This window comes from Tiliqua scincoides, chromosome 5 (genome assembly GCF_035046505.1).
Source record: "Tiliqua scincoides isolate rTilSci1 chromosome 5, rTilSci1.hap2, whole genome shotgun sequence".
NCBI classification, from domain to species: Eukaryota; Metazoa; Chordata; class Lepidosauria; order Squamata; family Scincidae; genus Tiliqua; species Tiliqua scincoides.
Window position 1 is genome coordinate 138,714,818 of NC_089825.1, and position 16,237 is coordinate 138,731,054.

Below are 16,237 nucleotides of genomic sequence, written 5' to 3' on the forward strand. Positions count from 1 at the left end.
TGGATGAACCCATGTTAGGAGAGGCAGCCCCTTCCAGCATTCCCCAGAGAGGTAATTCCTACTGTTTAAAGCTAAAAAGAAAAAGAAAAAAGGGGGGAGGCCCTTTTCTTGTTTCACAAAACACTAAAGCTCTTCCCCCCCCAGATCCAATGCCACCAAGACAACCAAGACACACAGTGGCCCTAGGTAAGGATCCTTGACCCAGGCCATGATTTTGCTCTGCATGCAGGCCTGTGTTCACACCTGTTTAGGGCTAGTCCGTTTTTAAATTTTTGTTGTTCTTTCTTTCAGATACTGCTGCAACCCCCAGAACAATCTGTGCACCCATGGGACATTATACCTTTCACAGAGGTACCCATACACCCGCCCCTGTTTTAAATACAGTTTTTTCCAGTGCATTGAGACAGTTGTTTAAAATAAAAAAAAAATTAAAAGTTTAATGTCCTGATGTTTGTTTTCCAGGAGATGGCTCTAAGGCTGTGAGACCAAAGTCACACACCAACACCACCCCCCAGAGAGGTAAGTCCTTTTAAAAAGCCCATTTTAAAATGTCATCCTTCCCAGCAGCCTTTACTTAGCATGTGGTTGGTCTGTGGAACTCCCTGCCACTCCAGCGGGGCTGTCCTTATGTTCTTATGGGCGTTAACTCTCTCAAAAACAAAACACACACACACATACAGGCACTGCAGCGCACAGGTCTGTTTTAAATATTGGGGGAGGGGGGGTTTCCACAGCATTCAGACAATTTAAAAAATTTAATGTCCTGATGTTTGTTTTCCAGGGGAAGGCTCTAAGGCTGTGAGACCAAAGTCACACACCAGCACCAGCCCCCAGAGAGGTAAGTCCTTTTAAAAAGCGCATTTTTAAAAATGTTTTTTCCCCAACAGCCTCCCATTGTCCTTTGGAAAGGTTTCTTAATGTGCTCTTTTTCCCTACAGCTGCCAACCCTCAAAAACGTGTTGCAACACAGAGCACATGTGAAGATGAGCCCCCGTGTAAAAAGGCTACTGACACTACCCCACTGCCAAGCATCAGCCATGAGCAAATGGAGACAGGATACATGTTTTCAGACTGCAGGAACGCCATACAGGAAAGAGAACGCTACCTCACCTCTTTGATCACAACACAAGTTTCAGCATTGAATGCCCGTTTGAAAGAACACTGGTCTAGATTCATAGCTGGGACTCTGGAAAAGGCTGAGCTTGTAGCATTCCTAGAAGAAATTAAACATGTCCAAATTTACCCAGGGGTTCTGAGCCAATTTGGGGCAGGGGTCCAACCCACACCAGAAAACCTGGTTGTTGATCAAGGACTCACTGATTCAGTGGAATCTGATGACACCGGTTCTCCTTCCCCAGAGCTACCAGTCTCTCCAACAACATCTCACAGCTTCTAATCAGACCACGCACCCCCACATGTTCCAGAAACACAGGGTCCTGCTTCAGGAACATCTCACAGTGCTGAATCAGATTCCGATAATGACCCCTCAAAAGTCTATCTGGAGAGGGTGAATCGGTGGGAGTGGCATGCCCCCCATTTACCAGTTTTCCGAATTGGAATGTCTTTTCGGTTTCAAAACCTTGAGCAACTGGGCCACCCCCTTCTGGTGCAAGAGGCAATAAGCAATTGTATTCAACAGCTATTTGATGAATTAAATGGCCTCTTGCAAGATGGCGATCTGGTTCAGATGCGCCTAGAAGGCGGGGGGTTAAATGACCCACTCTTTTCTGTTAGAAGGCATAGAGGGGCTCTGAGTGCTCAAGATTTTTTGAACCAACTCTCACATCTTATGCAGAGCAACACTGAGATTCATCTTGATGGTACACTACGCCTCATAGTGAGTGTAATCAGAAATAAGGGGGGGTGTGGTAGACGCGTGGTCAGCTCTATACTCTATAGCCAAATCATACATAAAAAGCGGCGCCACCTTGTGGACCTCGGTAACATTGGTGATAACCTGTGTTTTGGGGGAAGTCTTCTAGCAGTCCTAGCACCTGGGAAAACTGTAACACAGTTAATGCAGGACACCAGACAAATGTATGACGAGTTGTGTATTATGCCTCAGCAAAAGTTATGTTAACAGATGTGCCAATCTTTGAAAGCCATTTACATGTGAATATCGGGGTGGTCATACACGGCAATAAAGGGTGGGGTATTTTTAGAACAGGGCCCCCTATATATCCTAAGTCCTGCTTTCTGCTGCTGCACGATGACCATTATTATGGGATCCTAAACATGAAAGGGTTCTTTGGTAGAAAAAATTACTGCACTCTGTGTGGAAATGCTTATACCCATACGCACAACTGTGCATATCGCTGCCATTTATGTTTGGAACCCCAGTGTGCACCGGGCAAAGCACAACGCTGTGACACTTGTAAATTATTAGCAAAATCTGCACGCTGCCTGGCAAGACATAAAGAACTGGCAGCTGAGAACAAGATAGATTGTGGTGCTAAAATTATGTGTGACACCTGTGAGGCATATCTCCCTAGAAAACACAGATGCACAGTAAAGTGCTGCAAGCAATGCCAAGAACCACTTGGCCCTATAAAGAGACACCAGTGCTTCATGCCCCCTCTTAAGGAAGTTGAGGTATCAGAACGGTATATCTTTTATGATTTTGAATGCTCTCAAGACACAGGTACCCATGTAGTCAACTACATTTTTGCAATGGGTATGGAGGAAAAAGATACCTGGGAGTTCAAAGGGGAGGGGTGCATTTCTGCCTTTGTTAAAAAGTTTATTGACAAAAAGTTCAAGAACTACACCTTTTTGGCCCATAACGCCAAAGGTTATGATTCTTATTTTGTAGTTCGGGAACTACTGGTTGAAAAAATGGACATAGATCTCATTGTGCAGGGGGGCAAGCTGATGTGTGTGGCTGTAAAACGACTGGGCATAAGGTTTATAGATAGTTTAAAATTTCTTCCCATGAAGCTGTCAAAACTCCCACAGGCTATGGGGTTTGAGGGGTGTAAAGGATTTTTTCCACATTTTTTTAACACGGCTGAAAACAGCACTTATGTGGGAACTTTTCCTGATAAAAAATATTATGGGCCTGAAAATATGATGCCAGGTGAGAAGAAGGATTTTCTCTCCTGGTATGAGGAGAACAAAAATAACACTTTTGATCTCCAGAGAGAGCTTGCGCACTATTGCCAGCAGGATGTAAAAATATTGAGGAAGGCCTGCCTCTTGTACAGGGAGGAAATCCTAACTATGACTAAAGGAGAGGGTAAGAATGAGGGCATAGATCCTTTCCAGTTGTTGACACTTGCTAGTGTTTGTATGGCCATGTTTAGATACATGTTCCTAAAAAAAAAAACTATTGCTCTTCTCCCCTGGGACAATTACCACAGACAGACAAAGAGATTTTCCACTCCGGCCATACAGTGGCTTCAGTATCTTGAACGTAAAGAAGGAATTGAGATCAGGCATGCTCTAAAAGGAGGTGAACACCAGGTGGGGAGTTATTTTCTGGATGGGTTTGCAGTTGTCCAGGGCAGGCCAACTGCCTTTGAATTTAACGGCTGTTTTTTTCATGGGTGTCCTAATTGTTACTATGAGAATGCTAGAAACCCCATGACTGGTACAAGCTTTCGTGACCTCCATTACAAAACCCAATTTAAAGCAGCCGATCTCAAAAACAAGGGGTTTGATGTCAGGACCATTTGAGAGCACGAGTGGCACCAGATGTGTCAAACAGATGCTGAGCTTAGGGGGTTTCTAAGTGAAAAAAAATTCCCACAGGCTTTAAAACCCCGGGATGCGCTTTTTGGGGGCAGAACCAATGCCATAACTTTGTATTATAAGCCTACAGATGGTGAAGAGATCTGTTATTATGATTTCACAAGTTTATACCCCTTTGTCAATAAGACTAAACTTTATCCAATTGGGCATCCAGAAATCATATTTAATAATTTTGGACCTCTCTCTGACTACTTTGGTCTTGTGAAAACTAGAGTGCTCCCTCCAAGAGGTCTCTTTTTCCCAGTATTACCAGTGAGGGTGGGGGAGAAACTCATGTTTCCTCTGTGCCGCACATGCGCAGAGGCTAGGCAGCAGGAACCGTGCCACCACACAGATGACGAAAGATCCCTAGAAGGCACATGGTGCAGTGTGGAGTTAATGAAGGCTATAGAAAAGGGGTACACAGTTTTGGAAATTTTAGAAATATGGCATTTTGAAAACAAATCTGAGGATCTGTTTTCAGATTACATTAAAATGCACTTGCGCCAGAAACAGGAGGCTTCAGGGTATCCAGGGTGGTGTACAGATGTGGAGAAACAAAACAAATATATTAATGATTACTATGAGAGAGAAGGGATTCAATTACGCCCGGATCATATCGCTGTGAACCCAGCAAAGTGTCAAATAGCAAAACTGTTTCTAAACTCTTTGTGGGGGAAGTTTGCACAGCGTTCAAACCTTCTGAATACCACCATTGTGAGGGACCCTACGGAGCTCATGGATTATGCCTTTTCTCAAGACTATGAAGTCTCAGGCTTTGAAATTATTGATGATGAAACTGTGAGTGTATCGTGGCGCCATGCTAAGGAGCGTTTTACACTGTCTGGGAAAACTAATGTTTTGATAGGGGCTTTTACAACTGCATATGCCCGGCTGGAGCTTTATAACCTGTTAGACAGGTTACAGGAGAGGTGTCTGTACCATGACACAGACTCTGTGATATTTGTACACCGCCCAGGGGCATGGTGCCCTCCCTTAGGCAACTATTTAGGGGATCTGACAAGCGAGATCCCGCCACATGAGCGTATCACAGAGTTTGTTTCATCTGGACCGAAGACATATGCTTATTCTTTATATCCTTCTCAAAAACTGTCTATGAAGGTTAAAGGAATAACACTGACATCGGCTAATTCAGAGCATGTAAATTTTCATAGCCTGAAACAGATGGTTCTGGACTACGGGTCAAATCCTAAAGAAATTGTTGTACAGCAAATGGGTATTTTGAGAAATAAAAAGCAGTGGAATATTGAAACAGGGCCCCTAAAGGAAACACTAAAGGTAGTATATGACAAGAGGGTTCTGGTTAAAGATTTCAAAACCCTGCCTTACGGCTTTTAAGATGGATGTGCACTGGAGGCACCCGTTTTCAGCCATTCTAGCTGGGCCTAGCCACTGCGGGAAAACATACTTTATAAAAAATATGCTGGATAATGCTGATACTGTGTTTTCTGTTATGGCTGAAAATATTATTTGGTGCTACAGCTGCTGGCAACCTGTGTACAAAGAACTCCTGTGTAAATACCCCCATATTCGCTTCATGGAGGGTCTTCCTGAATCCTTCAGTGATGACCAGTTGCTCCCCCCAAATAAAGTGAACTTTGTCATATTGGATGATCTAATGACCTCTGCTTCTAACAGCGCGGAAATTGGCGACGTCTTTACAAAATATGTACATCTCCGTAATCTAAGTGTTTTTCTCATCACACAGAATATATTCTGCCAGGGGAAAACCAGTCGCACGACCACCCTAAATGCAAAATATATGGTACTGTTCAAAAACCCCAGGGATAAACTACAGGTCATAACGCTGGCCCGCCAGATGTACCCAGGAAACAGTAAGTTTTTCATGGAGAGTTTCCAGGATGCAACCACCAAGCCTTATGGTTATCTATTGGTGGATTTGTGCGCAACCACCCCGGAAGCTTACAGACTAAGAACGGGGTTGTTTCCCCCTGATTGGCCTGTTGTATATATTATGAAAAAAACCACAACCCATAACAAAAGGAGGTGACTTAAGCACCTGGCTTCTCACTTGTAACTGCCCGCCAGCCCACAACATGTCTAACTGCGTTAAGAGAAATCTGCCCCTTTTAAAACTGCTGATCAAGGCTTCCCCGCGCCAGAGACACTTCATTCTGTCTCATGCTTCATGTGACTTAATTTCTGCCATCTCAGAAATAGCGCTCAATACTTTAAAAGGCAACGTACCTCTATCTGCCCGGCAGATATCAGTGTTGAGAAAAAAACTTGCATTTATCAAAAGACTGAGCAATAAAAGGCTGTCTTTGAAAAGAAAGAAGCAACTTGTTAAGCAGTCGGGCAGTTTTCTTGGCCCCTTACTAAGTTTTGCTATTCCACTAATAACTGGCCTTTTAACTAGCCAGTAATGGAGTATGCTGAAAAAATGTACCTTGTGCCTAGCCACCAGCTAGAGCAACTCAAGGCACCTACTCCACGAGAGGAAAACATCAGGGCTGCAGCCATGTATTCCTTAGATGGTGAAATGCAAGGTGTTCTTCAGAGGTGGGATTTGTCCCAGGACAAGAAAGCTAAACAATATACTGCACTGCTTCAAAAATACCTGGTCCATGTCAAACAGGCTGACACTGAAAAGGAAAAACTCAGTCTGTTTTTACCATCAGCCCCTGAGCCCGGTGCTGTTGCTGCAGAATCCCCTGCAACTCACGCAGGTATCTTTCATGAGGTCTTGGACAGCCTGCCTGCCTGATTTAAGAACAAAGCGTGGCTGCTGTTAAACAAAATGAAGCAGAATCAAAGTATTTCATCCTGGGATGAAAAAGGTGCTTTTGTTTACAGAGGGGAACCTGCTCCTGGTTCCAATATGCAGGACTTGGTGAAGGGGATCACCCAGTTTCATGCTCTGCCTGCCCGGCGCATCCCTAAAGGATGGGATTTATTTCTCTAGGCCATGGCTGAACTTAATGTTCCATCCACAGTTGTTGGGAATCCCACCATCAAGGACATTTTGGAACACATGAAAAATCCAGGCCCTGTTACAGAGTTGCCACAGGTGCCCACCCCATCCAGGAGATCTTCTAGAAAGCAAAGACAATCTAACACCTTTAATTGGCTCAGCTTATGAATAAAATAAGCTTTTAACTCCACCCCCACTGCCTTTGCCTTGTTATTAACAAACAAACAAATAAACCAGGCACATAAATTTCATTTTTAAGCCGGGGGGGGGGCACTTTATTGAGAAACACGGCCATGAAAATCATTACAGGAGACACATGTCTGGGCATGTTGAAAAACACAGGGGGCAGATCGGTGCATGTTCCTCTCCTTTTTTACAAATTGCACCACCATCTGGTCATTCCTTGGTAAATCATCAGAATACAGTTCTTGAATCTGTTTAAAACTCCGGCCCCTACAGCGCTGGTCCAGAAAAAACACACAGTGGTACCCACAGGTCACAGCGTCTGGGTCCTGTAGTTGCCTTGTTTGAAATGTCGTTACAGAGGCGTTTTTTCTTAAAAATGTCATGATGGCTCTGGGGAGGCGGGGGTGGTCTGGGGGGTGTCCATAGGAGTCAAAAAATTCACCGTGGTTGTCTTCTGTCAGGTATATCGCGAGCCAGTGTTCTCCAGGCAGGTTGTGTGGATGTGTGTTGACCACTAGCCCCAGTGGTCTCTGCAGAAGTTTCTTTTTAGGCAGCTGGTCAGAAGGAAATACACCTTTGAACATCTTCCTGGTATAGGAGTTTGTATCCATCAGGCGTGTTAACTGCAGCCTGTCCATCTTTACATATAATCAAACAAAACACTCCTCCTGTGGTTAATTTCAATAATATTGTCAAAAGATGCAGTATGGCGGGTACATTCAAGTTCCAACACAGTTCTCTCAACATTGTGTCTATATCAGACTGTCTCCAGTTGACACACTCATGTGCTAGCTGCCCAGGGGCATTCACCTGGCAGCCTTGACACAGCTCATGTAAGTAGTTCTGTAAGCACAATTTCAGCACGCTGTGAACAACTGCTCTGGCTATTCCACGTGTTGCACTTGAGAAGTTTCTTGGTAGGACATTATCCGCTTCTGTCAATTGCAGTCCTAACAGATGTCTCAGTGTAACGAAAGATTCTTGTTTTTCTAAAAGATCCTGCAAAATATTTTTAGCCAAATATTAAATTTTCTTTAAAATATAACCAAACCCCCCCACACCCCACCCCCAGAAGGTCACCTACCAAATACTGTCTGTTCTCAGGTAAGCTGGGGCCCTCTTTCTCCACAGGTGGTTCCTTAAAATAATTTAAAATTGATTAGACCCCTCTTTCAGAACTATTCACACATCCTAAAACATTTTTTTTTTTTGTTCACAACTCCAAAAGAATCTTACCTGTGCATTCTTGGCTTTCAAAGATTCCACAGCGTCATGCTGTCCAACATTGTTCTCGTTTTTATCACACCTGCATGGGACAGATGGGTAACAGCGGCTTTCTTCATTTAAGGCAAGCTTGTACATAAGGTGTAGAGAGGGTTTTTCATAATCGTCTGAGCTGGTACTGTGATAACGCTTCCTCTGCTTTTTTCGCAGTGGGGCTGCTGCATGGTTGCTTGGCTCTGTAGGCCTCTTGGGTGTCTCTAGGGAAGAGACCGGTGCATTTTCCACAGTGGCTGCGACTGTGGCTGTTGCATTCTCACTCAGTTGTTCGCCATGATTCAAATATGCAGCCCAGTCTATTGTTGCAACACCTTGCTCTGGCTCCAGATTATAAAAATTGATTGTCGTCCCTAAGCACTCTGGCAAGTCAAGTTCCACGGGTCTCTCCATTTTATTTATTTATTTATTTTTGCTTGTTTGTTGTGGTAAGTCTCTACTGGTTGCAAAAGAAAGAGGGTTTTTCCCCTCTCCCCAGCGGTTTAAATTTCCCCCCTCGTCCAGACATGCCCTGGCATATCCTCGGGACCACCCTCCACACCACGCAGCGGTCCTGTGGTCCCTAAAACCCCCTCCTATTGGTCCGGGGTCCCGAGGGGAGTTCCTACAGGGGTCACATGGCACCCCATTTCCGGGGGGCGGCGCAGAAAATGGCGCCCGAAGGGCGCCACCCTCCACCCTGGTCCTGCCATTCTGAAACCTCCACCACGTGGTCAGGGGTCTCGTGAGGAGTTCCTAGAGGGGTCACATGCCCACCCTCCACCCCTTCCGGGGCGTGGTTTCCGCTGACGTATTTCCGCATCCGGTCACGTGCTTCCGGGGGCGGGGAGGGGGGAGCGGTTTCTGCATCCGGTCATGTGGTTCCGGTATTTTGACAGAAGGTGGGTCCCTTATACTACTTATGAATGGTAAGCAACCCTTGAAAATCATCCATTTTTCTATGTCTTTCACTTTCTTCTCATCAATCCCAGTTACGATTGTGCTCTAAGAGCACAATCCTAACCAACTTTCCAGCACTGACCTAGCCACAATGCAGCCCCCAAATCAGGTAACAAATATGCCCTTACTTTCAGGAGGCCTGCTTGACCTTCTCCCCTCTGAAGGATGTAGTGCATGCCCCATTGGCACAGCTATGTCAGTGCTGGAAAGTCGGTTAGGATTGCACTTTAAATCTCTTGTGCTCTCTCCTCCACAACACTGACTCCTTAACAATTCACCTCTCAGGAAAGCATGGAGCATGCAACAATAATGCATTGGGCATGTAACAAAAATATGCCGGAAAGCACGTTTGCAACTCCTTGTGAGCAGACTAGGCCAGCGCAAGGACACACATCAGTCTCCTTGTGCTCGATCCCCCACGGGGCAAGGGTAAGTTTGCCCCAGCTAGGCTGGCCAGCATAGGGGGCTGAGGAGGGTGGCAGGAGGTTAGAAAGGGGCATTTTGGGGAAAGGGAAAAGCAGGCTGGTGGGCAGACCTGGACCTGGAGAGGAGGTGGAACTAGCCTGGGTGACCTAAGCTGTATTCTAACACACACACCTGGCCAGGGCCTCTCCAACCAGCATGGAAGCACAGTGTCAGCCCATGCGGGCCTCCGTACTGACTATACAACAAGAACGCAATCAAAAATCATTTATTTAAAAAATTTATACTCCATCTTTCTGGAATCTCAAGGCAGCTTACATAATGCAAAACAATAAAACAGCAGTATTCCTTGGAATATTAATCTATTGCAGTGTTTCTCAAACTGTGGGTCGGGACCCACTAGGTGGGTCGCGAGCCAATTTCAGGTGGGTCCCCATTCAATTAAATAGTTTATTTTTAATATATTAGACTTGATGCTCCCATGGTATGTGACTGCATTTGGGGAAATGTTACAGACCTGTACTTTGAACAGGCTACCAGTATATGCTTTTAACAATGATAGTCAATGAAACTTACTTCAGGGTAAGTGTGGGTAGGATTACAGCCTAGGATTCTTAAAATTTTCCTGCTTGATGATGTCACGCCCAGTCATGATATCACTTCTGGTGGGTCCTGGACAGATTCTCATTCTAAATCATGGGTCCTGGTGCTAAATATGTGAGAACCACTGCTCTGTTGTGATATTCAAATGGTTGCTCTGCCCGTGGACTCCGTAGCCTATTTCAACAATGAACACCCTTTGTGCAGGCACATATGTGTGTTTAAATTCATTTGGACTAGTTGAGAATTACCTTTTAAGCCTCTTTTTAGCCACCTTGATTGGGTTCTTTATATCATTGAAAGGCAGCACACAAATCCTCAAAGTAAACCCCAGCCTTCAAGCGATTGTAGCAAAATACCAAGAGGGCCCTTCAACTTTTATTCTCTAACTTCTTCCAACTTCTTATCCGCTTTGCTGATTCCTTCTTTTTTCCAGTCTGAGGAGAACAGAGAGCCTTGATAGCCCTATCCTATCCACACTTTCCTGGGAGTTAGCTCCATTGACTCTAATGGGACTTACTTCTGAGTAGACATGCATAGGATTGGGCTGCCAGGCTGCAATCCTAGACGTGCAATCCTAAACTTACCTGGATCCTAAACTTACCTGGAAGTAAACTCCATTGGGAAGAATGGGACTTACTTCCAAGTAAACATGCCTGGAGTTATGTTGCAACTGCCCTCCTAGGCACCCTTTCATTGGGGTATGTTTCACTAAACATAGTAAGCCTTGCTTCCAGTATCAACTTGCTCTGTGGAGGAAGAGGGAGGGGGGAGAGGGAGAGAGAGAGAGTGAGATCCAAGGAATGAGCAAAAGCAGAGGAGGTAGTCAGAGAGGAGCTGTAAGGAAAAGGGACACTGAAGAACATAAGTGGCCCTGGGTTGCCACCTTTGTTGCTGCTTCCAAGCATTCTGCTAGCACTTCAGCTAAGTACTTCTGGTCACCAGCAGAGATGGGTCTTGCCTAATGGGACAGACTTTCTACGTAGATTTCAGTGCAATGTCACAGATATGTATACACTTTCAGGTATGTACAGGGTATACCCCTAAAAGGCACATTTGATTTTTAAAAACATTTATAATGACATTTTTAAAATAGGTAGAACTTTTTATAATGGAATTTTGAAGTCTTCACTGAAACAACTTTTAAAAAATTAGTATATAAAAACAAGAATAAAATTAATTAACAAATCCTGAGTAATAGTGTGAGTGGGTGGTTTAAAGGTAGCAGAAGAAGTGAACAATCACACTCCTCTACACACTCCATAGAGCACAGAGCTCTATCGAATGTTCTTCTTATTTACACTGTTCTGTCCCCATATTTTGTAGAAGATGGCAGCAGCAAGATGGAGAATGGAAACCAATCCATTGTGAAAGAGTTTGTGTTGTTGGGTCTCTCTCAGGCAAGAGAGGCCCAGCTCTTCCTATTTGTTCTCTACCTTGTCTTCTACTCACTGATCCTGCCAGGAAACATCCTCATCATCGTGACCATCCAAAGCGACCCCCAATTGAGCTCCCCCATGTACTTCTTCTTAGCCAATCTAGCCTTCCTGGACATCTGCTACTGCTCTGTCACCCCACCCAAGATGTTTGCTGATTTCTTCTCCAGTCACAAAACAATCTCCTACAAAGGCTGTATAGTCCAGATCTTCTTCCTTCACTTGCTGGGGGGATCTGAGGTCATCCTTATCATTGCTATGGCCATTGACCGCTATGTAGCCATTTGTCACCCATTGCGCTATGCCAGTCTTATCACCAGAGCAGTCTGTTGGACTCTGGTCTTGGCCTCTTGGGGTGTAGGCTTCGTGCACTCTATTATCCAGATCATCTTTATTGTCCCACTCCCTTTCTGTGGACCCAACGAGTAGGACAATTTCTTCTGTGATATCACCCAGATTGTCAAGTTGGCTTGCAATGACACTTATGCTCTGGAATTCTTCATGTTCTTCAACAGTGGCCTGTCCAGTGTGATGTGTTTCATCCTCCTGCTCATCTCCTATGGAGCCCTGCTGGTCAAGGTGAAGATGGGCTCCTCTGAAGGGAAGAGAAAAGCTGCTTCCACTTGCATCACCCACATCATCATCATCTTCATCATGTTTGGTCCTGCCATCTATATCTATTGCCACCCCTTCTTGGACTTTCCTTTTGACAAGGTGGTGGCTATTTTCCACACAACAGTCTTCCCTCTGATGAACCCCATGATCTACACACTGAGGAACAAGGAGATCAAACAAGCCACAAGGAGGTTGTTGGGCAAACACAGACCTCTTGCTTGGCCAAGCCTGGTATAAACTCTGCCATTCTGAGCCCATGCCTAAACAACAGAACTGTTCTTTCTGCCTATCAAACCAAATTTGATACCAGTGGTCTAGCTTGAAAACAAATCATTCAAGTTAAGTTTGGGCATGACAGCTACAGTGTGGACCTGGCAGAATCGCACAAAACTGCCTTACCCAGTCTACACCTTCAACAGGAAGCTTTCTACATCCTGTTAATGTTCTCCTGTGTCCCCCTTGCATGCAGGGTGCCTGCCTGCTTGTTGTCTATAAGGTTCAGTTTTATAATACCCTGTAAAAGCAAGATACATTCATTCTTAGCACTATTGGTAAGAATAAAAGTGAATTGGTTCCACAGATACCGGATCTGGGGATATCATGGATGTCTGTACACACTTAGGGCCCAATTCTATCCAATTTTCCAGTGCCAGTGCAGCCATGCCAATGGGGCATGCCCTGCATCCTGTGTTGAGGAGGCAGGCTCAGAGGCCTTGTCAAGATATGGGGACGTTTTTTCCCTTATCCTAAGGCTGCATTGCAGCTGCACTGGTGCTGGAAAGTTGGATAGGATTGGTCCCTTACGTGGCAGTAGGTCCCAATGGACTCAGTGGAACTTCCTTCTGATTAGACATGTCTAAGATTGCACTGTCAGCCCAACGTGACTTATTTTCAGGTGTTGTTGCTCCTTGTTCTTAAGCCCAAAGAATGAAATGACTTAAAAATCAAAATACATGCGGTCAATTAGACTCACCACTTTTAACAGAAAGAAAAAAAACTTGAGATATCACCTTGTCCAGTGTTAACCTGTTCTGTTCGTTCACTTGTACCATCATATTGAATTAATATGTTTATTGAAAGGTGGTCTCTGATATTCTTTGGAACGATACAGTTTCAGATAGGATTTAGTCAGGTAAGATTGCATTGTTTGTCTATCACAGTGATGGCGAACCTATGGCACGCGTGCCACAGAGGACACTCAAAGCCCTTTCCGTGGGCACGCGCACTGTCGCCCCAGTACAGAGTTTCAACTCTGAGTTTGAAGCCCCAGAAAGCCACGGGGCGGCAGCTCTGGAGGCCCGGTGGGGTGTTGACTGCGAGGGGCGGGCGGCAGCTCTCCATGGCCTGGCCCCCTCCTGTGACCCCGGGCTTCCTCGGCCGGAGTAGGGATGACTGACAGCACCGGGGCTTGGTGCGTGCTGGCTGCCGGGCTGAGTGGCCGGCTGCTGGGGGGTGCTGTTGGCTGCCTTGGTTGGTCAGTGGGTCTGCGGGCAGGGTGGTTGTTGGAGCGCCTGCCTCCGCCATGAACAAGCAGCAGCAGCAGCAGCAGTTGGCCATCCAGGCGGAGATCCAGCGCTTAGATCTGGGAGCATGTCATTGCCATCGAAGCTGGGTCGATGCTCCTCAGTCACTCTCGGGCTCTCTGTCCTGGGCACGTTCACTGGCTGCCTGGGGGCTTCATCCCCGCAAATTGGGCATCAGGTGGAAGCTTCAGGCTGCAGTCCTGTCCACACTTGCCTGGGAGTAAGCCCCACTGACTATAATGGGGTTTACATCTAAGTAGACAGGCCCTTAGAGCTCAATCCTACCCAACTTTCCAGCACCTGTGCACCCCAAGGTAATGGACCAAATGTTCCCATACATTGAGGAGGCTTCTGTGACTGCACCCCCCCCCCCGCACCACAGGAAGCAGTGCATACTTCATTTGCACAGCAGCAGCAGCACTGGAAAATTGGATAGGATTGGGCCCCAAGTCTGTAGTTGTCCTCGTTCCACCCCCACCTCTCTTTCACTTGGGCATGAATCTGGTGCAGGCTTTCTCAGAAGTAAGCCTTTTTTCAACTGAATTCTGAGCAAAGTGTCACAGGATCACTGTGCACATTCCCTGTTCAATTGTGCCTGCTGCCCTATTCCTTTGCTGTTGTATTTATACAGGGGGTGGTAATAAGTATTAATAAGTATTTATGCAGCACTTCAAAAATGCTGACCTGTCTTGTCATTGTCATGTCCATACATGCAGTAACTCTCAGGTAGGTCAGTATTATTATCCTCCTGTTGCAGATAGTTGATGTCTCTTAGCCACTACACTACACTTGCTAAGGTTCATTTCTCCCTAGGTAGTGGAAATGCCCTTCTTATTCAGTGTAACTTTGGTACCTTCCTTATGTTTAACCTTGTCTAATTGGCTCCTAGGCAAAAAGCCATCTTTTAAAGTAGGGGAGAGCAACTGTGTACCCTCTTTACCTGCGTGAAACACTTGAGAGGATAGAAGGGATGACAAAGGACAGCAGTGTGGAATTCTCTGCCAAATAATTTTAAGTCAATGAAAGTACTTGGGATTACTTTGTTTGGATCATCTTATGCTTGTGAGCAGCTGTTTTCAGCTTTGAATGATATCAAATCTGACACCAGAAACAGACTAACAGATGACCTGAGTGCTGCATGTGTTGCTCTCAAACTTACAAAGTATGAACCAAGGTTAGACAAATTATCAGCATGCATACAACAGCAAAAATCACATTAATGGTTCAAAAGCAGGCCAAATGCAGACTTTGACCTTTCAATAAAAGGTTGTATCATTGAAAGCTCTGTTATTGTGTTTTTCTTTAAAGACAAAAGATGTTAATGTACGATTTGTTTTTTCTAAACTAAAACCTCAGTATTCAGGTTTAATTGCCATGTTGGCACTTCGCAATAAATAAGTGGGTTTTGGGTTGAAGTTTGGGTACTCGGTTACTAAAAGGTTTGCCATCACTGGTCTATCATATTAGTTTGTTCTAGATTGCTGATAATGAGTATTCCTTAAACATCAACGTATTTGATTAATAAATCTTGTCTCTACCTGGGGGAGGAGGGTGCTTGGCTTAGCAGGAGTTCCTATGGTCAAAAGAAGGAGCTGCATTACACCATATAATTTTCTTAAACCATCCCCATGGAAGCAGCATCAAATACACAAACATGCCTTCGACTGAATCATGCCCCAACCAAAAGTATTCAAGGTGAGGGAGAATTTTCCAGTTTCTTTTCTTGAATAGGGAGAGTGATCAGCAGATGCTGCTCAGCATTGCATGGTTCAAATTTTCACTCCCTGCCATTAATATCAATAGGATTTCAAAAGACTTGCGTGTGGCTGGATCATGACCACATCCGAACTCCCTTCCCAAGCCTAAAAGCCCTACAGGATACTCTCTCCTGAATACTGGAGTCTAAGAGCCCAATCCTATGCATGTTTTCTCAGAAGTAAGTTCCATTAGAGTCAATAGGGCTTACTCCCAGGAAAGTGTAGATAGGATTGGGTTGTGAGCAAGGTGTTTTCAAACTCACTTTGTGCATGGCTCGGGGGTGGGGGGGGCAGACAACTCACATCAAGGTGGCTCAAGTACAAGAGCCAAATCATAGGACACTAGGAAAAGAATCATCTGATCAAACGGTGAACTAATTCATGTTCCTAGTCCCCCAAGGGGCTGCTGCAAACTCAGCCACTAACTTTTTTTAACAAGGTCTCTGAGTGCTGGGCTGGGCTTGGTTCCAGGGCTAACCACAGACTGGATCTGTTCTTCCATCATCAGTGCTCCTTAAGGGTCCAGAAGCAACTTGGTTTTGGGATGTGCAGACAACCATGATTTGCTAAGGGCCTCTTTTCCTATCCAGATACTGAGCAGTAAGTCATTTGTTCCTGTCTTTTAATTTCTGGACACTCTCTGCCTGCCTTCCTCTTTCTCTGTTTCTTGTCCTAATTGTGACTCTAAGGTTTTTTTTCTGATAGCTAGAAATTTTAGAGCTCTTCCTCACACTTTTTCTGGTTGTTGATTTGACATCTTCCCATCCACTGGATTTTTCTTTTAAACCACCGCTA

The 16,237-nt window shown here is 45.1% G+C and overlaps 1 pseudogene; it reads left to right on the top strand.

Moving 5' to 3' along the window:
- Positions 1–11,454: 11,454 nt before the first annotated feature.
- On the top strand, positions 11,455–12,399 carry LOC136653863 (olfactory receptor 4N2-like; annotated as a pseudogene).
- Positions 12,400–16,237: the final 3,838 nt, after the last annotated feature.